The sequence below is a fragment of the Lissotriton vulgaris genome, chromosome 7, assembly GCF_964263255.1.
Source record: "Lissotriton vulgaris chromosome 7, aLisVul1.2, whole genome shotgun sequence".
NCBI classification, from domain to species: domain Eukaryota; kingdom Metazoa; phylum Chordata; class Amphibia; order Caudata; family Salamandridae; genus Lissotriton; species Lissotriton vulgaris.
Genome location: NC_141695.1, coordinates 10,989,096 through 11,011,603, shown reverse-complemented (window position 1 = coordinate 11,011,603; position 22,508 = coordinate 10,989,096). Strand labels below are relative to the sequence as shown.

General features: G+C 46.5%; 1 protein-coding gene across 1 annotated transcript in view; it reads right to left on the bottom strand.

Moving 5' to 3' along the window:
* Nucleotides 1-348: 348 nt before the first annotated feature.
* LOC147700504 (double-stranded RNA-specific adenosine deaminase-like) overlaps nucleotides 349-22,508 on the bottom strand; it is a 131,970-nt gene continuing 109,810 nt past the window's right edge. The window contains exon 8 of the mRNA XM_086929652.1: nucleotides 349-740. The gene's annotated coding sequence lies outside the window, so the exon portion shown is untranslated. The remainder of the gene's footprint in view (nucleotides 741-22,508) is intronic.

Here is a 22,508-nt window from a genome sequence, read left to right as displayed (position 1 = left end):
CCTTTTGGTCAGTGTGCATTCGTGATCTGCCAACACGCGGAGCTCCTTCCTCAAGAACATCTCATGATGTAACTTTCACCACGCTGCAGAACTAACTCCAACTCTTTCTCTGGCTACAAACGGACCATCGCTGTAAGAAAATAATTATTGATGGCCAACTCCCTGCCTATGTCACTGGCCCAGAACAGATCTGTTGCAACAGTACTCTCCATCAGCCTCATGGATTGTAAATCCAAAACAGGACTCCGATTGCATCCGTAACGCTTGAGCCACCGACATGCTTAAATGGTGCAGAGAGCTCACTTAATTATTTCAATTAACTCCAGGAAATACAAGCACACTCAGTTGTGATTTCCAAAGACTTTAATTCTTCAGCTCACCTGCTGTTGCACAGCAACCACAAGTAGCCGGAATAAATGCGTCTGATCAGACGAGGCAATTTGTACAATTGAGATTCAATCAGTCAAACAACAACAAAGTTGGTTAGATCTCTCTAACTAGCAGTACAAAAGGGATTGTTATGATTTATGAAGGTACTGGGTTCCTGGACGTCCTTGTGCACGGCTGTATGTCGAAAGTGCTAAAAATGCTAAAACATGGCCCAATGAGAAACAGGAAACATAATAATGAATTGAATTACACTAAAAGTGTTCATATATTATTAAACTGAAGATAAAGCCATGTTGTCATGATTCCACGTGGTCTGTCTTCTTAGTGATGCGTATCTCCATTTTACACCGCTAAAAAAGAAAAGAAATGATTTCTGCATGTTACATGGTAATAAATATTAACATTACACATCATTTCTCTTCGACAGATTTTCACAATAAAACATTTACCACGTCCATAATGGAAATTCTACTTCTTTTTAATTTCTCCCTCAATACACATGTGGCTTGCACAATAGATTGGGTTTTTTAATAACTCATTTCATAATTCATCCACCTGCAGGAAATAACTCTTCAAGTAAATGCAAATGAAGTGTATCTAATAAGATCCTGCTACCTGCCCTTCAGATTTCATCACATCTCTTCATGGAATACCTTCCTCCTCAGTAAATTCTCAGACAGGTTGTTACTCGAAGCAGGCCTGGTCTGTATCCAGGCGCTGCACAAGAAGCGCCACTTGACAGGCAATCATTCTCGCCTGCGGAAGGCGCATCTCAAGCATGTGGGCTCCATGTGGCTGGTCTACGGCACTCAGCCCGTCACTGGCAGAGGCTTTCCTTAACTAACAACTATGGTAGCCTGTGATTGGTCAGCAGCCATTGTGTACTGCAAAACACCATACTGTGTTTGGTAAGTGGCCTTCATATTAGGAGTATTTCGGTGGCTTTTCTACTGTGCAAAATAGATAATAACCTTCCTGTTTCCATGAGAGGGAATGGAATGTGCAGGCGTGGTGGCCCTGTGGAAGTGGGAAAGACAGACCTACAGACCTGCAATGTGGGCGTTATAGGCCGTATATTGAGCTGCTGCGCAACACGTATTGGGAAAAACAAAAAAGTAAAATGCTACTTACCAGTATGCATCTGATTTTTGCATGTAGAGCTGCAGAGTCTCACACTGTGCATTAGATCGCCACCTGGTGTTGGGCTCGGATGATTGCAGGTTGTTGTCGTCTTGGAAGAAGTCTTTGTAGTCACGAGATAGGTGACTCCTCCCTTGGACGATAGTGCGCATGGGCATCAGCTCCATCCTTAGATTGTTTTTCGCCATGATGGGAAATGATGGAGTTAGTAGAGAGAAAAAAGGATGTCCATGCGTGTGCATCGAAGTAAGATGGAACTGGAACAGATACAGGTCCCGGGGAGGCGATGGGCATGTGAGACTCTGCAGCTCTACATGCCAAGAACAGATGCATACTGATAAGTAGCATTTTCGGTTCGAGGCATATGAGCTGCAGATCTGACACTGTGCATCATTATACAGCAGTGTCTCCCCTAGCGGTAGTCACCTGTATCTGTTGCTTGGCCTACTGCAGCTTGCTGCTTGGCTTGCACATCAACACAACAGTGTTTAGTGAAGGTGTGTATTGTAGACCATGTTGCTGCCTTGCAGATGTCATCCAGGGGAATGTTCTCTAGGAAAGCCATAGATGCTCCTAGTTTGCGTGTGGCGTGCGCCCTTGGAGGAATTGTTAATGTACGTTATGCTTTTTGATAGCATATTTGTATGCATTTTACAATCCACCTTGCAATTCCAGCTTTAGAAATGGGGTTGCCTTTATGTGGTGGTGAGAAAGATACAAACAATTGTTTTGTTTTTCGAAAGGATTCGGTCCTATCAATGTAATAGAGAAGAGCTCATTTTACGTCTAGTGTGTGTAGAGCTCTCTCTCTGCTACCGAGTCAAGGTTTTGAAAAAACACTGGCAATTCTACTGATTGGTTTAGATGAAATGGAGTAATGACTTTAGGAAGGACTTAGGGATTTGTTCTTAGGACCACTTTGTTATGGTGGATGCAAAAATGGTTCTTGTATAGTGAAAGCTTGAATCTCACTTACTCTCCTGAGAGAGGTAAAAGCAATAAGGAAAGCTGTTTTCCATGTGAGAAATTGCAGTTCACATTTGTGTAAAAAGTCCAAAAGGCGGTCCCATGAACCTGGTAGGATCAATGTTTAGGTTCCACTCTGGAGAGGGTGGTAACCTAGGAGGAATTATTCTTTTTAATCCTTCCATAAATGCTTTAATTGCAGGCACTCTGAATGATGACAGATGTTGTCTATTTTGTAGATATGGGGCAATGGCTGCAAGATGTAATCATATGGATGAATATGCTAGATTATTTCTTTGTAAGATCCTTTGCCTACCTTGGCCCCTCCCTGTGGAACTCTATGCCACAGGCTTTGCGCTCAGAGGTCAATCATATCAGTTTCAGAAAAGCCATTAAAACTTGGCTGTTTAACATCTAGTCAGTTGTCCAAACTTCCTCCTCTGAATCACAAGCGCCGGGAAACCCTTTGTTGGGTAGCTGTTTGCGCTATACAAACTAAACAAACTAAACTAAACTAAGTGTAGTAGGTAACATATGATTAGGCTGTGGGGTTTTAGGTTTAAACCTATAATAACTGATAAAACCCCACTGATAGAAAAAATAGCTCTCACCGGTGAAAACATATAAACACTGAAAAAACACCTGGACAACCACAAACTAAATGCCATTCCAAGAAAGGAAAAAGAGAGTGAAAGAGTCATTTTTTCTTCCTGAAGGGGTCAATACAATGTAACTTTGTTATACAAGCTAGCAGAAAGAAAGACTGGCTAACATTATTCTGCTTGAGTTTTGTTCTTTAGGGATGCCACTAAAGTATTGTTTCTTCTTCGTTTTACTTTTTCAGTTTTGTGGCCTTTGGTCTAAAGATGCAGGGTTTAGTTTCATGTTTTAGGTCTACTTTAATTATTTTATAAACTATAGAGAATCAGGAAATATCAAACTCATATTTGATATTTTGGCTGCATTTGATTCTTTCACTGATAGGTAAAATGGCTGGTTTTATAAACATCTATCCTAATATGTGTCATCACATTTACCCACAGAATGGGTAAAAACCCTTAATACATCAGACCATAATTTCTAGTGAGTCAGTATTGATAGTAGGTGAATTGCCAACACCTCAGGCTTTAAACATTCAATGCAAGGTATAGTGACAAGTATATATGGGATAGTGGTGAAAACATGACACCAGACTTGTGGAAAACATGGAACGCAGTGTCACTTGTAATGCTCTGCAAAAAAGGTTCTTTCCAAGTTCAACAAAGATTGAAGTTATATTGTTTGTATTTGCAGGGATTCAGCTACATATATAAAAAAGTTGTGTGATGACCTGTCAAAATTGATACCCGAGCTGAAGTTATTCCCCGTAGTAGATCCTTGCCACTTGTTAGATGGTATGCTGAAAGCATCTTTACAATCTTAAGAGTTAATGAGGGATGCTATTGACTTTTTAATCCATTCTGGTGCACTGTATGCACAGGAACTAAAATGCAAATATTAATCATTTCAAGCTTTATATGGCATCAAAGAAAGAGTCATCCCAACTATGTCCCCTAGCTGATGGTTCTCAGCCCAATTGGCTATGAATGCTGAGAGGGCCTTTTCACAGAAGGTTACATGGGAAGGAAAGAGCGAGCGCACATGACCCAAAGACACACTGAAGAAGTATTGTATGGTGTACTACAATAAGATTAATTTGCAAAAATCTATTTGGACCTCATATACACTATAAGTACACTGTCTATATACCATGTTCTTTCAGTGCAGAAAGCATTCAATAATAAAAGTAAAATGTTCCATAAACACCGGAAAACCCCTTTTTCTGTTGTTTTTAGTGGCGCGAAAATGTGTAACCACTGATAACAACTGTTTTTTAAGATATTGAAAACACTGAAAAAACCCCACCAGAATTTACCAAAAATAGAAACTGAAAACAGGAAAGCCTACATATGATGTTCTGGATGGAAGCATCCAGGGGATCGGCTTGATTATTGTTGCAGTAAATGGCAAATCTCTTCCATTTTGCTGCATAGCAAGCTCGAATAGAAGGTCTTCTGGCTTCTTTAATGATATTCATACAGTCTGGTGGCAGGTTAAGGTAACCAAACTCAAAGACTTCAGGAGCCAGATCGCTAGATTCAGTTGACTTGGATCTGGATGCCTGATGTCTCCATGGTTCTGCGTTAGCATGGATGGTGTCAGGCACAGTCTTTGGTGTGGAACTAGACAGAGTTCTAGTAGCGTTGTGAACCACAGTTGGCGTGCCCATGTGGGAGCTACTAGGATCATTTTGAGAGACTGTTGTTTTAGTTTGCGCACTACTAGTGGTATTAATGGGAGTGGCGGAAAAGCGTACGCAAATCTGCCAGACCAGTTCATCCATTTCGCACTGCCCTTGGACCTCTGGTTTGGAAACCTGGCGGCTAAGGTTGGGCATTTTGCGTTTTCGTGTGTGGCAAACAGATCTATGTCTGGGTGACCCCACTTGTGAAAGAATGGTTGAAGAACTTGTGGATGTAGTTTCCATTCGTGAATCTGTTGTGTCTGTGGACTTAATAGATCTGCAATCTGGTTGTGAACCCCTGGAAGTTTTTCTGCTAGCAGATATATGTTTTTTGGAATGGCCCATCTCCAAATGTTTTGTGCAAGCTGGGACAGTTGAGGAGAATGTGTGCCTCCTTGTTTTTTTTAATGTAGTACATGGCGGTCATGTTGCCCGTCCGGATTAAGACAGCTTTGTTCTGTACATGTACTTGGAAGGACTTGAGTGCAAGGAATATTGCTAGCAGCTCTAGGTGATTGATGTGGAGCACTTTTTGTTGAGTGGTCCATTTTCCTGGAGTTTTATGGTGTAGGAAATGGGATCTCCCCCATCCGGTCAGGGATGCATCTGTTGTAAGCGCTATTTGTGGAACTGGCTTGAGGAACTGCCGCCCAATGGATGAGTTTTTGGTGTTCCACCACTGCAGAGAGCGATGTGTGCAGCTGTCTACCAACACAAGGTCTGTAAGTTGTCCTTGAGCCTGGTTCCACTGTTGTGCTAGATATTCCCCCTTTCTGAGGTCTGGGATTGGTCTTAATGTCCCGTCCTTCTTGGGTATTAGGAAATACAGCGAACAAACCCCTGTCCCTTGGTGTTGTAATGGAACTATTTCTATTGCGTCTTTTTGAAGCAATGAGAGAACCTCTTGTTGGAGCAGCGTCAGATGTTCTGTGGACATTGGACGCTGTCTGGGTGGCATATGTGGAAGGGTAACTGTGAGTTCTAGGCAGTAGCCATGTTGGATAATCTGTCTTACAAACTTGTCTGTTGTGATGGAATTCCAGACCGGTAGGAACTGTGCTATTCTCCCCCTACCAGAGTGGAATGCGGTTGGGGGAGCGGAAGGAAGTCACTGCTTTGTGTTGAAGAGGTCCGATTGTTGTTATTACCTCTACCTCTGCCTTTGTTGTTATTGCCTCTGTAGCCTCCTCTAAAGTATCCTTTATTGGAGGATGATAGTGTATTGTTTTTAAAAGAAGCTGAGTTGTCTGCTCCAGCTTGTTTGGAGGCTCCTCTATAAAAGGAGCAACAAAATGAGCCTTTTGTTTGTGTGGACTGCAAAGCTCCCATAGATTTGGCAGTCTCAGTATCTTTTTTCATTTTTTCAAGTGCGGTGTCTACAGCTGAGCCAAAAAGCTGCTGCTGATTAAATGGTTGATTTAATATGGTAGTTTGTACCTCTTGCTTAAATCCTGCGATGCGTAGCCATGCATGTCATCTGAGGAGGACGCTAGTGTTTATTGCTCTAGACTCAGTGTCTGCTGCATCAAGTGCGCACTTGATGGAAGCATTTGAAATTAGCTTACCTTCTTGGATAAGGTCATTAGCTTGTGCTTTATATTGATCAGGTAGATGCTGTAGGAGAGTTTCTAGCTGATCACAATGAGCCCTGTCTTATCATGCGAGGAGGGCTTGTGTATTAGCTATGCGCCATGTGTTACCTGCTTGGGCAGCTACTCTCTTACCTGAAGCATCTATCATCTTTGACTCTTTATCAGGAGGTGGTGCATCACCTGATGTTCGTGAGTTTGCCCTTTTTCTAGCATTGGAAACGACCAGTGAGTCTAAAGGTAACTGTCCTTTAACGTATGCAGGATCCCCAGGAACAGGCCTATATTTCTTTTCTATTCTGGGGTTTATGATTCTAGCCAGTACAGGATCCTTAATCACTTCTGGTGCATGCTTAATTACTCCTTTGATCATAGGTAGAATTTGCACGGACCTCTGGGCTTGCTCAAAAGTGTCAAGTAGAAAATCCTCTTCTGCCTCATTCTAGTGCATTGTGGCCCCATGATGGATGGCAGCTCTATTGAGTAAGGGTCCAAACCCAATATTATCTTCAGGAGGAGAAGGTTTGGATGGGTATGCATATGGATGAGGAACATCTGGTGGGATTGGGTCCTCCCAGTCAGGTGGATCTGTTGGGTAGTTAAAAGGGTCATTTGGGTCATCCCCTTCCCCCATAATATCATCATCGTCATTATTATGAGGAGGTGTATGTTGTGGTGAGAAATGAGGTGGAAAATTGTGAGGTGGTGAAGGAAGACGAGGAGAGATAGATTGAGGTATAGGAGAAGAAGGGCACATAGGTGATGTAGCAGAGTCCTCCTTCTTTACAGGCACTGGTTGTGGCGGTGCTGTATCCAATTTCCTCTTTCTGTGTGGCCCAGTAGACACATATCCTGTGTCTGGGTCAATATAGATCTTTTTATGTCGAGGATCAGGGTGAAAAAGCTCCTCATCCTCAGGAACCGCTTTTGGTGCCGATTTTTTCGGTTTGGAGCGTGGTTGTGTCCTTTGTGTGTATTTAGCCTTAGGAGTTGTGGTAGAGTCCTTTGGCGAAGATCTTGGCTTTGGAGCCGAAGCTGGTTTAGTCGGCGTGGGAGCGTCGGAAACGGTCTTTTTTATATTCAGAGCCGATTTATCTTTCAGAGTCAACGGTTTCCGAGTTATTTTCGGAACCGGGACTTTTTAGTTTCGGTTCCAATGGAACTGGTGGTACCGGCCTTTGCGGTTTACTCGGTCCCAAGCTACCGGAAGGCTTTTGTATTTTCTTCGGAGCAGAGCTCGAAGGTTGGGCTTCTGAAGTAGTTTTTCGGTCGCGACTGGGCCCCGGAGACGGAGTGTTGACCTTTGCCTTCGATTTGGGTGTTGGGGATGGGGCAGGGCAGTAGTACTCACGTGTTGACCCGATGGTATGGAGTCATCGGAGTCGTCAGCCCCAGCTACAATTTCGAGATCTTCGGAATCCTCCTCGGGGACATCTGGACCTTCATCGAAGATGTTGTCTGGTTCCATAGCTGATCAATGCATGATATGTCGACGGGCCCTTCGATCTCGAATAGTCTTCTTGGATCGAAAAGATGCACAGGCCGGACAGCTGGACTCGTCGTGTTCTGGTGATAGACCCAGGTTACAGACCTTGTGATGGCCACTGTGTGGGAATTTTGCTCCACACTGGGGTAATTTCTTGAACGGTGTCCTTTCCATGAGATGTAGGCCTCACTGCGTGGATAGGCCCAACGGCCCACGTCGACGACCGGAATCAAGCTGATGAGATGTAGTCGATGTTCCTTTATGTCGAAAGTTGTTCAGCAGAGTTTGAAGTACGTTTTCTGACGTTTCGAAATACTTAGAAGTACTTTCGATCCGGAGCGGAAAAGTTGCATTGGTACCCAGTGGCGGAAAAAAACAATCTAAGGATGGAGCAGATGCCCATGCGCACTATCGTCCAAAGGAGGAATCACCTATCTCGTGACTACAAAGACTTCTGCCAAGACGACAATAACATGCAATCATCCGAGCCCAACACCAGGTGGCGATCTAATGCACTGTGTGAGATCTGCAGCTCATTCGAACATAGAATTGCATTCATATTAATTTCTCATGTCGACTTGAGCAAGAGTGCCATAGGAGGTACCTTCTGTGGTTGGAGCAAGAGTGCCGCAGGAGGTACCTGCTGCGGTTGAAGCAGGAGTGCCGTAGGAGGTACCTGCTGCTGTTGAAGCAGGAGTGCCGTAGGAGGTACCTGCTGCGGTTGAAGCAAGAGTGCCATAGGAGGTACCTTCTGTGGTTGGAGCAAGAGTGCCGCAGGAGGTACCTGCTGTGGTTGAAGCAGGAGTGCCACAGGAGGTACTTGCTGTGGTTGGAGCAAGAGTGCCACAGGAGGTACTTGCTGTGGTTGGAGCAAGAGTGCCGCAGGAGGTACCTGCTGTGGTTGAAGCAGGAGTGCCGTAGGAGGTACCTGCTGTGGTTGGAGCAAGAGTGCCGCAGGAGGTACCTGCTGTGGTTGGAGCAAGAGTGCCGTAGGAGGTACCTGCTGTGGTTGGAGCAAGAGTGCCGTAGGAGGTACCTGCTGTGGTTGGAGCAAGAGTGCCACAGGAGGTACCTGCTGTGGTTGGAGCAAGAGTGCCGCAGGAGGTACCTGCTGTGGTTGAAGCAGGAGTGCCGTAGGAGGTACCTGCTGTGGTTGGAGCAAGAGTGCCGTAGGAGGTACCTGCTGTGGTTGGAGCAAGAGTGCCGCAGGAGGTACCTGCTGTGGTTGAAGCAGGAGTGCCGTAGGAGGTACCTGCTGCGGTTGAAGCAGGAGTGCCATAGGAGGTACCTGCTGTGGTTGAAGCAGGAGTGCCTCAGAAGGTACCTGCTGCGGTTGAAGCAGGAGTGCCGTAGGAGGTACCTGCTGTGGTTGGAGCAAGAGTGCCGCAGGAAGTCTTGCGTCTGATAAGAGTGCAGTAGGAAACATCTGCTTTCAAGGATTAGTTACAGCGCTCCTTTACCCCCAAGGCATGGTCAGGCATCTTTCACAGATCCTGCACTTCAGCCTTTAGTGCTTCTGGGAAGGAGACCCTTAATCAGGGGTATTCGAAATGTGGAGTATTCAAACTGTGGGGCGTGACCCCCAGGGGGGCCGTGGAGTGATAAAAAGGGGGTCGCGCATTCCCTTCACACTTCTGCCCAGGCCCATATCTTCAGCTCCCCTCCTCCCCCGCCGTGTGTCTCAGCCCGGGCTGCTGCAGTGCAGTTGGAGCTGCTGGGGGTTCGGCTGGGCAGTGTCTGGAGTCTTATCTCCGGCACAGCCCGAGATTGTCACAGGTCATTAAAGACCATTAGCATATTTACGTACCTTTTGTAAACTGGTTACAGAGGCTTCAGGGTTCCACTCTGCCTATGCCATACATTTGTATTTTACATTTACTGGGGTAGTGTGAGAACGCATTTCGTGAAAAGGAATATAAAGTAGGGTTGCCAAAAGAAAATACCAGCCCTGAGTTGTTTAAAGAGCCTGCAAAGACGTCCTCTTGACACTAAATAGAGTTATAAATAAAAAAATATGTATTCATTTGTAATGTGACTTTTCTATCTTAGTTCCCTTTAATTATCAGTCATTGAGGCAGCCCTAGAACACAATTAAAAGTGCTTTCTATTCTTATTTGCTGTTCTAAGTATGTACAGATAAGTGCTGAAAATACAGCTTTAGGTGACTGCTTATTTTTGTACCATCTGGGCAATTAAAATAATGAGCTGGCAACTGTATTCATAGGACTGGGTGTGGGACAGCAGTGATAGGGGAAGAGAGGGAGTACTGGGTTGGGTGCCGAGTAGTGATTAATTTGTAATAAGACATGTGTCAGGGCCCTGACCAGTAGGCCACTGCAACTCTATTCACCCATCCATTGCCTTGCTTGACCGCCCAATGACCATACCTTTGCAACTACGAACCATAACACTTGTACAAGTGTGACTATTCAGACTATTTCAAGCCTCCAAAGCTATAAGAAAGGCATGGGTGTCAGGAGTTTACATTTTTAATGTATATCGAAATAATAAACAGCTGTTCTGCTCATCTCTAAATTACACAGATTAGACAGAGCCACCATGTGGCAGTCTCTCATAGTGCTAGTGTTCACAATTAGGTGCCAGTGCCAAGCACTGGAAACCACCTGCTCAAATTAGGCACTGGTGCCGAGGTAACAGGGGAGGGGGACGTTGGTTCAAGAAGGTGTGGAAGAACAACTTCGTGGAAGATGAATGGAGGACTGAACAGGTGTAAGATACAAATAGACAAAAATTTGAGTGTAAAGACTTGAGGTGAATGAGAAGTGCTGAGTGGCACGGGAGGTGATGGGGCCAGAGAGGCCATGCGATAAATGTGAGAGACTGTTAGCGATGAGGGAAGTGAAAAGACAGAATGGCAGAAGGTGGTTTAAGGTGAAGTGAGAGGTTGAATGGGGAGAGTTCAGAAATTGTAAAAAGGGGTGGTAGAAGTGGACTGTAAATTGAGAGGGGGATCCAGGATTAGGAGAGGAGAGGGGGATGGAAGGGAGGGGGGTGAGAGGAAAGCGGCATACATAAACTGCTTAACTCTGCACAAGACCGCCAGGGTTTTAAGGGACCCCTGCTGGTCCCGGCCAGGGGGGAGCGTGAGCTTCTAATGTGGCAGCACGTATTCCTGTGGAGTGGAAGGTCCATCACAAAGGTTAAATAGACAGCTTTATGATGTTAATTGCTGTATTTTGGTTTCAAACTGGTACTGATAGGGTGAAATCGTTTCTCAGTGTTAATGTGTGTGAAAATAATGTAGCAATGCTCACCCAAAATACGCGGCATCACATAACATTATTTAAATTTTCTTCCCACACAAATTGGTCAAGCAGGTCGTGTAATTTGGTCCTATCCTGCCTCATAATTCCTGTAGCCCTGCCTGCAGGTTTAGAAATTTTTGTCAGGAGGGGGTCCTTATGCCTGAAAATCTTGGAGGGGGGGGATGGGGGGGGGGGGGGGTTGGGGGGTCTTGGCATTCTAAACTTTGAAGACCTCTGCCCTAAAGTAAACTGAATGAATGAATGAATCAAGGATGACTTGTAATGCGCAGACTTAACCCCAAGGGCATCAAGGTGCAGGCAACATACAGACATTAACAGGCAGCTTATACCACAGAATTTAGTAAACCTGGGAGAAGAGCCAGGTCTTCAGAAGTTTACGGAAGATCGCAAGAGATGGTTGGCTGGAAAGTTCAGAGGGGAGAGAGTTCCATAATTTAGGTGCCAGGGTGGAGAAGGCTCTTCCTCCCCATCTCGCCCTTCTGAATCTAGGGACAGTGAGCAAATTTCTAGAGGACGAGCGAAGTGTTCTGTTGTGGGTATAGAGACTAATTAGGGACCTAATCCCTTCAGAGCCAGATCCAAAGACTGCCCTGACGCATAACTGGCACTACACCCCCGGCTAAATGGAAGCCTGAAGGGGACAATAGTTGTTGGCGCAAATGATACCACCTAGGAACGCTGATCCACCTTCTTTGGCATTGCCCTAAACTACATTTTAAATGCACTGGGCAGAGGTGTTGACAGACATTAATTAAAAGTATGTGACAGACCTACCCAAATTCTCTAGTTACAAACTGTTACGTCTACCCAATGCTCTGACTTATCCACTGCGTTCTGCGACAGGGAAGGCAATTTACCTTAGCACTCTGTACGGCCAAGCAGGTCATTATGCAAGAGCGGTACACAGACATCGACCCATGCTGATTGGCTACATAAGCTCTGGGCTTTATTAGGCATGGAAACATTAACAATGACCGTAGAACACAGGCTCACCCAATTCGATAACACATGGGGAGCATGTATACAGTTTCTTACTCAAGACTTCCCAGACTTGTCCTGCCTGGCATACCTATGAGTGCTTTAACCCACAAACGCAGAGAGCAGTACCGACTGACCTAGATAGAACGGGCCCTTGATGCCTGCAGCCACTCTGGGACCACCTCAGGACTATTTCTTGCTCACTGTAGCAGGAGTTCGAGCAGGACCCCTCTCCCTTTCTCCACTCCTCCAACCTACCCTAACATAGTTGGACCTGAGACAGCTCTACTCCCCCAGTCTACCTGCCTTCCCCCCGCCCCCTCACCTCACCGGCCAGTGGATGTAGGTGAGGATTAATGTAAAACAGATTAAAACCTCACAGCAGGGATTTTGTGTGCCTATAGACCGACGCCCAGGACATATTCTTTGGGGTCAAGCACAAAAAGATTTCATGTGTATTTTGTCTTTGGGACAAGTAGGCCCAACCCCCTGCAGCACAAATCTTTGGCTGCCAGTTTACAGTACCAGATTATGGATCAGGGAAGGGCGCTGTCTGCAGTTAAGGTAATGCGTGTGTCCATGTGTTAATGCTGATTGCACTTGCATTTATGGTTCACTGATGCAAAGCCTTTTTTATTAGGGTAAATGTAAGCGGCACTACTGACAGTGGTCCCAGTATAAAAATGTGTACACACATTTTCAAAGTTTGACAATATGAGGCTACGTATAATGCGGCCAGATTGATCCGCGTAGATGCAAATATTTGCACAAGCTTGAAGAGTCTTTGCTTTCAAAATAAAATGTTCACAAAACAAATCCAAGAAGGAAATACTGTGAAATTTGTTGGTTTAATTTCTTTAAAGCGTCATCTATTAAAATATGTTGATCCATGCTAGTATTCCTAAAAAATATTCAGAATAGAAAATCAATGCAACCAGTTTGGTGAACATTATGGGAAACATGAAAATAAACAAACATTGGCAAAATCAATAATTCTGCCATTGGTGGTCCACTTTTTCGTTTGTCAATGCATGTATTTTCTTTTTTTTAGGTCTCGGACTATCGTCGCACTGCGTAAGCAGTGGGCGGAGTCCGAGATTTTTTGTTTGCAGTATGGGGGCTTGAACCCGCCCCTCTTCTCCATTGGCTGGCTTCCTAAACGGAGGCCAGCCATTGGAGGAGAGGGGCATCACTCAGTTCAAACCCCGTCTTTTTGCGATTCGGGGGCGTGTTTTTTGCAGTTTTTAAGCTGTGACTTCATCCGTCACTCAACTGCTAAAAACACGCCCCCGAATCGCGAAAATGTCGGAGCTTTGCGGCAGCCATTTCAGGCCGACCGCCTCCGGAAGAAGTCATCCTCAGGTGAGTGCTTGTTTTAAATTTGGGATTGGCAAAGGCAGTCACATGTTTATTTTTGCATCGCGCTAAAGTGAAAGCGCGATGCAAATATAAACAAGCAGCTGCCTTTTTTGATAGTATTAAGCAGTGTGAGGGTTTCCGCGTCTGTAGCTAGGCAAGCGTCCATGGCCTAGAAGCTGTTCTTCGTTGTGCAGCGCCGAGTACACAGATTTTGCATAGCGCTGTGCGGCGTGCTCATGTGCAGCTATCCCCGTGTCGTCCTTGAGATGATGCCGATTCCCTGTTCACTGATTGCTGAATATAAAGGGAGGAGCCAAACAATCACCATGTAACCAGATCTGCTCCAAGACTGGCAGGGAGGTGGCTCTGTCTGTCCCTCTGTCGCAGCTACGCTTCCCAGCTACGGGGGCTGTGTTTAGCGCTCTCTCTTCCGCAGCCCTGCGTCCCTGCCACCCACACCATGCTCGTTTTTTACAGCACTTAGAGATGGCTGAAAACAAAGGCTATGAAAACAGCCAGGATTCCTTCAATCACCCCACTAAAGGTTTCCAGACAATCCTTACGTGGGGTGAATTTATTGTGTGTATGTTGCATGTAGAAATTCTTTCAATTTTAAATGAAAACGCAGAGAGATAGATTGTACTCATTTTGTCCAAAAACTAGATGCACCATTCTAGTCAGTCGCATGTTACTCGGTTGTCTTCGCTCATGCAGCTGTTTCTCACCCTCATTTCTTCCCTGATTCTCGCCTTTAGTTCTTTCCCAGGTTCTCACCCTTATTTCGTTCTCACCTTCTTCCTTCTTCCTTCTCCCCCTCCTGCTTCCCTCCTGTGCTGCTCACACAATAGCCTGTCATTCAGTGTCGAAATAGAATCCTGCCGGTGGGTTTGAGCTCTCGCGGGGCTGGTTGGGCACTGCACCAGGTCTCCCCTTGGCTATGGGTGGGTGTCGCCCGTCTCTCCCCCCTCCCCGCGGCACACGAAGACGGCTGTAATGCCAGAAACCGGTCCCCGGGAGCTTGTTTCCTTCCCAGTGTAAGAATTGGCTTTTGTAGTTTGGTTTGCCCTGTTCCCATCATGCACTGGGACAGGAACAGACTAATTTGCATACAGCCAGGTTTTGAAACTGGGATGGTGCAGTGAGCTAAAAAACGGTGTTGGATCTAGCCCTGATCTCTTGACTGGGTGAGAGCTTTCTGCTTAATTCAGAGACTCTGTCCCTCGCCACCCCATGTTGTAAATATTTTTGTCCACCCTAAGCGTGGAAGGGTATTCTCAGATGTGAGACCCTTGCTCATTGCACCATCAGGATTCAAGCAAACCGGGCCGAAGACGGCTGTAATGCCAGAAACCGGTCCCCGGGAGCTTGTTTCCTTCCCAGTGTAAGAATTGGCTTTTGTAGTTTGGTTTGCCCTGTTCACATCATGCACTGGGACAGGAACAGACTAATTTGCATACAGCCAGGTTCTGAAACTGGGATGGTGCAGTGAGCTAAAAAACGGTGTTGGATCTAGCCCTGATCTCTTGACTGGGTGAGAGCTTTCTGCTTAATTCAGAGACTCTGTCCCTCGCCACCCCATGTTGTAAATATTTTTGTCCACCCTAAGCGTGGAAGGGTATTCTCAGATGTGAGACCCTTGCTCATTGCACCATCAGGATTCAAGCAAACCGGGCCGAAGACGGCTGTAATGCCAGAAACCGGTCCCCGGGAGCTTGTTTCCTTCCCAGTGTAAGAATTGGCTTTTGTAGTTTGGTTTGCCCTGTTCCCATCATGCACTGGGACAGGAACAGACTAATTTGCATACAGCCAGGTTCTGAAACTGGGATGGTGCAGTGAGCTAAAAAACGGTGTTGGATCTAGCCCTGATCTCTTGACTGGGTGAGAGCTTTCTGCTTAATTCAGAGACTCTGTCCCTCGCCACCCCATGTTGTAAATATTTTTGTCCACCCTAAGCGTGGAAGGGTATTCTCAGATGTGAGACCCTTGCTCATTGCACCATCAGGATTCAAGCAAACCGGGCCGAAGACGGCTGTAATGCCAGAAACCGGTCCCCGGGAGCTTGTTTCCTTCCCAGTGTAAGAATTGGCTTTTGTAGTTTGGTTTGCCCTGTTCCCATCATGCACTGGGACAGGAACAGACTAATTTGCATACAGCCAGGTTCTGAAACTGGGATGGTGCAGTGAGCTAAAAAACGGTGTTGGATCTAGCCCTGATCTCTTGACTGGGTGAGAGCTTTCTGCTTAATTCAGAGACTCTGTCCCTCGCCACCCCATGTTGTAAATATTTTTGTCCACCCTAAGCGTGGAAGGGTATTCTCAGATGTGAGACCCTTGCTCATTGCACCATCAGGATTCAAGCAAACCGGGCCGAAGACGGCTGTAATGCCAGAAACCGGTCCCCGGGAGCTTGTTTCCTTCCCAGTGTAAGAATTGGCTTTTGTAGTTTGGTTTGCCCTGTTCACATCATGCACTGGGACAGGAACAGACTAATTTGCATACAGCCAGGTTCTGAAACTGGGATGGTGCAGTGAGCTAAAAAACGGTGTTGGATCTAGCCCTGATCTCTTGACTGGGTGAGAGCTTTCTGCTTAATTCAGAGACTCTGTCCCTCGCCACCCCATGTTGTAAATATTTTTGTCCACCCTAAGCGTGGAAGGGTATTCTCAGATGTGAGACCCTTGCTCATTGCACCATCAGGATTCAAGCAAACCGGGCCGAAGACGGCTGTAATGCCAGAAACCGGTCCCCGGGAGCTTGTTTCCTTCCCAGTGTAAGAATTGGCTTTTGTAGTTTGGTTTGCCCTGTTCCCATCATGCACTGGGACAGGAACAGACTAATTTGCATACAGCCAGGTTCTGAAACTGGGATGGTGCAGTGAGCTAAAAAACGGTGTTGGATCTAGCCCTGATCTCTTGACTGGGTGAGAGCTTTCTGCTTAATTCAGAGACTCTGCCCCTCGCCACCCCATGTTGTAAATATTTTTGTCCACCCTAAGCGTGGAAGGGTATTCTCAGATGTGAGACCCTTGCTCATTGCACCATCAGGATTCAAGCAAACCGGGCCGAAGACGGCTGTAATGCCAGAAACCGGTCCCCGGGAGCTTGTTTCCTTCCCAGTGTAAGAATTGGCTTTTGTAGTTTGGTTTGCCCTGTTCCCATCATGCACTGGGACAGGAACAGACTAATTTGCATACAGCCAGGTTCTGAAACTGGGATGGTGCAGTGAGCTAAAAAACGGTGTTGGATCTAGCCCTGATCTCTTGACTGGGTGAGAGCTTTCTGCTTAATTCAGAGACTCTGTCCCTCGCCACCCCATGTTGTAAATATTTTTGTCCACCCTAAGCGTGGAAGGGTATTCTCAGATGGGAGACCCTTGCTCATTGCACCATCAGGATTCAAGCAAACCGGGCCGAAGACGGCTGTAATGCCAGAAACCGGTCCCCGGGAGCTTGTTTCCTTCCCAGTGTAAGAATTGGCTTTTGTAGTTTGGTTTGCCCTGTTCCCATCATGCACTGGGACAGGAACAGACTAATTTGCATACAGCCAGGTTCTGAAACTGGGATGGTGCAGTGAGCTAAAAAACGGTGTTGGATCTAGCCCTGATCTCTTGACTGGGTGAGAGCTTTCTGCTTAATTCAGAGACTCTGTCCCTCGCCACCCCATGTTGTAAATATCCCCGCGGCACACAGCACTGCGGGTGCTATCGAGTTGCCTGCGAGACAGAGAGCGGGTGCCTGACAGGGGAGGCCTGCCTGCAGCTCCCGCCTGTACCCCGGTGCTGGATGTCTCCACTGGTAGAGAGTGGGTGCTTTGGGGGGAATGGCAGTTGCTGTCAGGGGGCAGGGGTGCTCGCTTCTCCTGTTTTCTCAAGAGCTCACAGCCCATAATTACAGGTAAGCAGGTACCGAGCACTCGAAGGACGGGCTCAGCTGTCAGCCAGGTAGGCGCTTCAATAGGCCTCCTAGCAACCAAGGAGCCTAATGAGCCCCGGCTCCGCGCGGCGCCCTCCTCCACAGCGTGTCAGGAACCACACGATTGTTACCATTTGGAACAAGCCTTTGTCTTGTACCTCAAAAAGAAGACCTAGAGTGGTTATCAAACCACAAATGGTCAATTGTTGGTATAATTTATAGTGTCAGTTGACCGTTGCAAGATGGCCGCCGCATTGGTACGATTGCGACTCCATTTTGTTTTACATTCACAGTCTAGTCTATTTAGATGACGCGCGCAGGTTCCACTGCGCACTTCAATTTAAATCTGTTTGAAGCAACACGTCGAGAACCGTCTCTCCGCCTATGTCTAGTGCCTGAGAGAGCGTTTCACGAATTTCCCAGTCAGCAGTAGCTGTTCTGTTTGAGAGGCTGAGCTAGTTTCACTTGGCTCTCTGAAATCCTGTAGTCTTCGTGAGAGTCTAAGTACGAGGGAGTCACCTTCAGAGTTCCAGAGTTCTTCATGCGCTGAGAAGTATCAGCGTGGACAATCTCCAAGGTTGAACTGTAAAATTAAGTGGTTGGGAACAGTCTTGTCTTCGCCACTTTTCAAGTAAGACTTTTCCATTGGTTGCTGCGCTGAACTAAATCTTCACTACAACGTCCTCTTTGAGCCCTGTCCTCCCTAGCGCTTTTCCTTATTTCTTCCTCCCCTCTCCTTTCTTCCCCGTTCCCCTTTTGCGCGCCAACTAAGGACCTTGTATGAACTTCATTGTCAAGTCATTCCTGGACTTTAGGAAAAGAGTCAGAGTTCCTCCTCAATGATTAAGATATCTCACAACATTATCCTCTTTCGAAAAAGAAGGTAAAGGTCTCAGTAGGTATCTGATAGTAGAAAGAAAGTCATACAATAATTGATTCTAAGATTGTTTTCTCATTTCAGCAATTCGCATTCCCTGCTAGTTCCATAGAGTTACACTACTACATCACAGAAGAGAGGCAATACTCCAACTAAGCACTGGTATAGTAGAAGAATATCAGAGTGTAGATAAATAGAGCTTGTGGTAGAGTTTTGGTGTTTAAGTCTCTTCCCATCTGTGCATTAGGTATCCCTTCAAGGAATAAGAGGACCAGTGGCAGTCTCTGAAGATTACTTGGAGATAGCAGTTGGAGTGTCTCTTCTTTCTCTTCCAATTCCCCTTTCCCTTCCGTTGGTGTAGTCGCTCTGTCAGAGGCGCGACGTCACTGGCAGTTGGGCATTGGGAAAAAGCGGCAATTTTGTTCCTGCGAAGATTCCGGGCTCTTGGCACAGCGCAAACAGATCCGTCCCGAATCAATGGAATTCCTCTTCTCCCATCCATTAGGAGCACTTCCGAGGAAGAGGAACGTGAAACTCACCGTGAGGAAAGTTCTTCAGGTAGGGGCATGGCGTCGCCCCACACCTCCAGGCATACACACTTTGCAGAGCACCCTATTCATACCAAGTCCTATGGATATGGTGACCCCTCACCGTAGTCTGCCTTGGAGTGGAGGAATCCTTTTGCGTTAGTTACGCCAGTGGAGTGGCATACGGCCTAGGCACAAGGCCTGCTCTCCAGGACCACCTGTGTTTGTGCTTCAGTCGCTCCGATGCCTCATTGAGGCATCAGATGTGCATGGATGTACCCTGCCAGTGTTACGCCGCCTTCTTTTATCTTTTGCTTTCATGTACACCCTCCTGTGCTCCTTCCCCCTCACTTTATTCTCATGCACTTTGTCTTTAGAAGTTTGTTTTCCAGTGTCTTCAATCTCCCTGTAGTGCACTCCTCGTGCCTGCTTTTAGCTTCTTTGGGTTCATCCGTTCACTTATCTTCCTTTTGTCTCCACGCCACTCCTTACATTTCTACCCTTCCCTATCTCCTTTTGTTCACTCTGTCATACACTTAAAATGAATCCTTCCCTCAATTGGTTCAGCCTGGGGTGGGGGTTACGTGTGGCTCTGTCTGTGTGTGTGTGTGTGTGGCTCTGTCTGTGTGTGGCTCTGTGTGTGTGTGTATGTGGCTCTGTCTGTGTGTGTGTGTGTGTGTGTGTGTGTGTGTGTGTGTGTGTGTGGCTCTGTCTGTGTGTGTGTGTGGCTCTGTCTGTGTGTGTGTGTGTGGCTCTGTCTGTGTGTGTGTGTGGCTCTGTCTGTGTGTGTGTGTGTGGCTCTGTCTGTGTGTGTGTGTGTGTGGCTCTGTCTCTGTGTGTGTGTGTGTGGGGGGGGGCTCTGTCTCTGTGTGTGTGTGTCTCTGTCTGTGTGTGTGTGTGTGGCTCTGTCTCTGTGTGTGTGTGTGGCTCTGTCTCTGTGTGTGTGTGTGGCTCTGTCTCTGTGTGTGTGTGTGTGGCTCTGTCTCTGTGTGTGTGTGTGTGTGTGGCTCTGTCTCTGTGTGTGTGTGTGGGGGGGGCTCTGTCTCTGTGTGTGTGTGTGTGTGTGGCTCAGTCTCTGTGTGTGTGTGGTGGCTCAGTCTCTGTGTGTGTGGCTCAGTCTCTGTGTGTGTGGCTCAGTCTATGTGTGTGTGGCTCAGTCTCTGTGTGTGTGTGTGTGGCTCAGTCTCTGTGTGTGTGTGTGGCTCAGTCTCTGTGTGTGTGTGTGTGGCTCAGTCTCTGTGTGTGTGTGTGTGTGGCTCAGTCTCTGTGTGTGTGTGTGTGTGGCTCAGTCTCTGTGTGTGGCTCAGTCTCTGTGTGTGTGGCTCAGTCTCTGTGTGTGTGGCTCAGTCTCTGTGTGTGTGTGTGTGTGGCTCAGTCTCTGTGTGTGTGTGTGTGGCTCAGTCTCTGTGTGTGGCTCAGTCTCTGTGTGTGTGGCTCAGTCTCTGTGTGTGTGTGTGTGGCTCAGTCTCTGTGTGTGTGGCTCAGTCTCTGTGTGTGTGTGTGTGTGGCTCAGTCTCTGTGTGTGTGGCTCTGTCTGCGTGTGTGTGGCTCTGTCTGCGTGTGTGTGGCTCTGTCTGCGTGTGTGTGGCTCTGTCTGCGTGTGTGTGGCTCTGACTGTGTGTGTGTGGGGGCGGGGCTCTCTGTGTGTGGGTGCAAATGCAATAGGTCTCTCATTTGCGAGAGATTAAGCTATTGGCATTGTAAATGACAATGCCATTTATTTATGTTTTAAAAACAAGGAGAGAGAGAGAGAGAGAGAGAGAGAGAGAGAGAGAGAGAGAGAGAGAGAGAGAGAGAGAGAGAGAGAGAGAGAGAGAGAGAGAGAGAGAGAGAGAGAGAGAGAGAGAGAGAGAGAGAGAGAGAGAGAGAGAGAGAGAGAGAGAGAGAGAGAGAGAGAGAGAGAGAGAGAGAGAGAGAGAGAGAGAGAGAGAGAGAGAGAGAGAGAGAGAGAGAGAGAGACACAGAGAGAGAGAGAGAGAGAGAGACAGAGAGAAGGAATGAATTTTTATAAAAACAAAAGGCCTTGGTTAACTCAAGACCGAATTAGGGGCCCAAATTGTAAATTAAGTCACACGAGTGCATTCATGGTACATCTTTGCATTAGTGCAGATTTACAGCTTTCATGAATTCACAACAATTTACAGTAGATGGCCAGGAAATCATACTCCTAGGAAATATTAGCAAACTGTATTTTAGCACAAGCAAATATGCATGTGTAGATTTACTCATGCAAAAATCTTTTGAACATTTACAAGTTGACTTTCACTCCAACCACTTTTTCCCCAACCCTGGAAGAAGTTTTACTTTTGCCTTTGCAAGGAGTAAATGTCCAACCTTTCTGAGTATGGGGAAATATTAGAGAAGAGCTGGTGAAAACCCCTAAAACATGCAAGTTAGTAGGTTTGCACAGACTCAAAAGCCTATTCCAACCCTGGAACTATTGTTCAACACGACCTCCAGCCCCAGTGTGTAGATCAGTGGAAAGGTGGCAAAGTAATAGAATTGCTAAAATGGAAACCCTACTATAGACAAGCCCTGGCAGAATCAGAGAATTTATTATCAGAGCCCCGATATGAGATTGCTGCCATCATTTGTCGCCGCACTACACGGTCTTAAAGGAACAAGTAGATTATTTTAGAGGACAAGTAGATTTATGAAGCAACCTGTCCCCTGGATAAGTAGATATTTTAATAAATTCCACAACCCTTTAAAAGGATACTTGTAACTGTCCCAGCGCCTTCACACACAGGTTGGAATATGCCAAAGTTTATGGCTATGAATGAAAATCACATGGTGCAGAGGAACGGTGAGCACCTGGTCACATTAGCATAGACCTTTCATCCAGGGGATTGTACTAGATCAAGGCATTTCCTTCAAGACGTAGGATGATGCAGCAGCTGGGTCTTGTTCTACCTGCCTGCTCATACAACAAAGTTCTACCATTCTGTGGAAGTATCATCATTCTCCCAATGTAGTCCTGTGTTTCTCTCCAGATTTGAACTTGACTTTAATAGCCTATAGTCTGGTCTACCGCTATATATGTCAACTATTCAAGCTCAAACCTCACTGCCACAAACCCTGTGCAGTATTGATCATGTAAAGGAGACAGGGAGAGACGTGCACTGGCTGGAGCAATGAGTGTAGTTCAGTTGTCGGTGTGTGCCCCACCCTCACCCAACAGTGCTTCCAAGACCGCTCTCTATGCTCAGAAGGAAAATGCTACTTACCAGTATGCATCTGTTCTTGGCATGTACAGCTGCAGAGTTACACACTGTGCATAGATGGCCACCTAGTGTTGGGCCCGGATGTTTGCAGTTTGTTTTTGTCCTAGTAAGTCTTTGGAAGTCAAGGGATAGGTGACTCCTCCTTTGGATCACACTGCACATGGGCATCGGCTCCATCCCCAGATTTTTTTTCGCCATTAGGGAAGTGATGGAGTTTTTACAAGAAAAGTAGTGATGTCCATGTAATTTGTATCTAATTAAGATAATACTGGAACAGATAAAGGTAGCCGGGTGAAGCGGGTGGGCGTGTGTAACTCTTCAGATCTACATGCCAAGAACAGATGCACACTGGTAAGTAGCATTTTTCGTTCGAGGCATATGAGCTGCAGATTACACACTATGCATAGATTGTATAGCAGTACCCACTTTTAGCGGCGACTACTAGTAGCTGTTGCAGTTGCTTGAAACAGAGTTTTGAGTACAGCCTGGCCC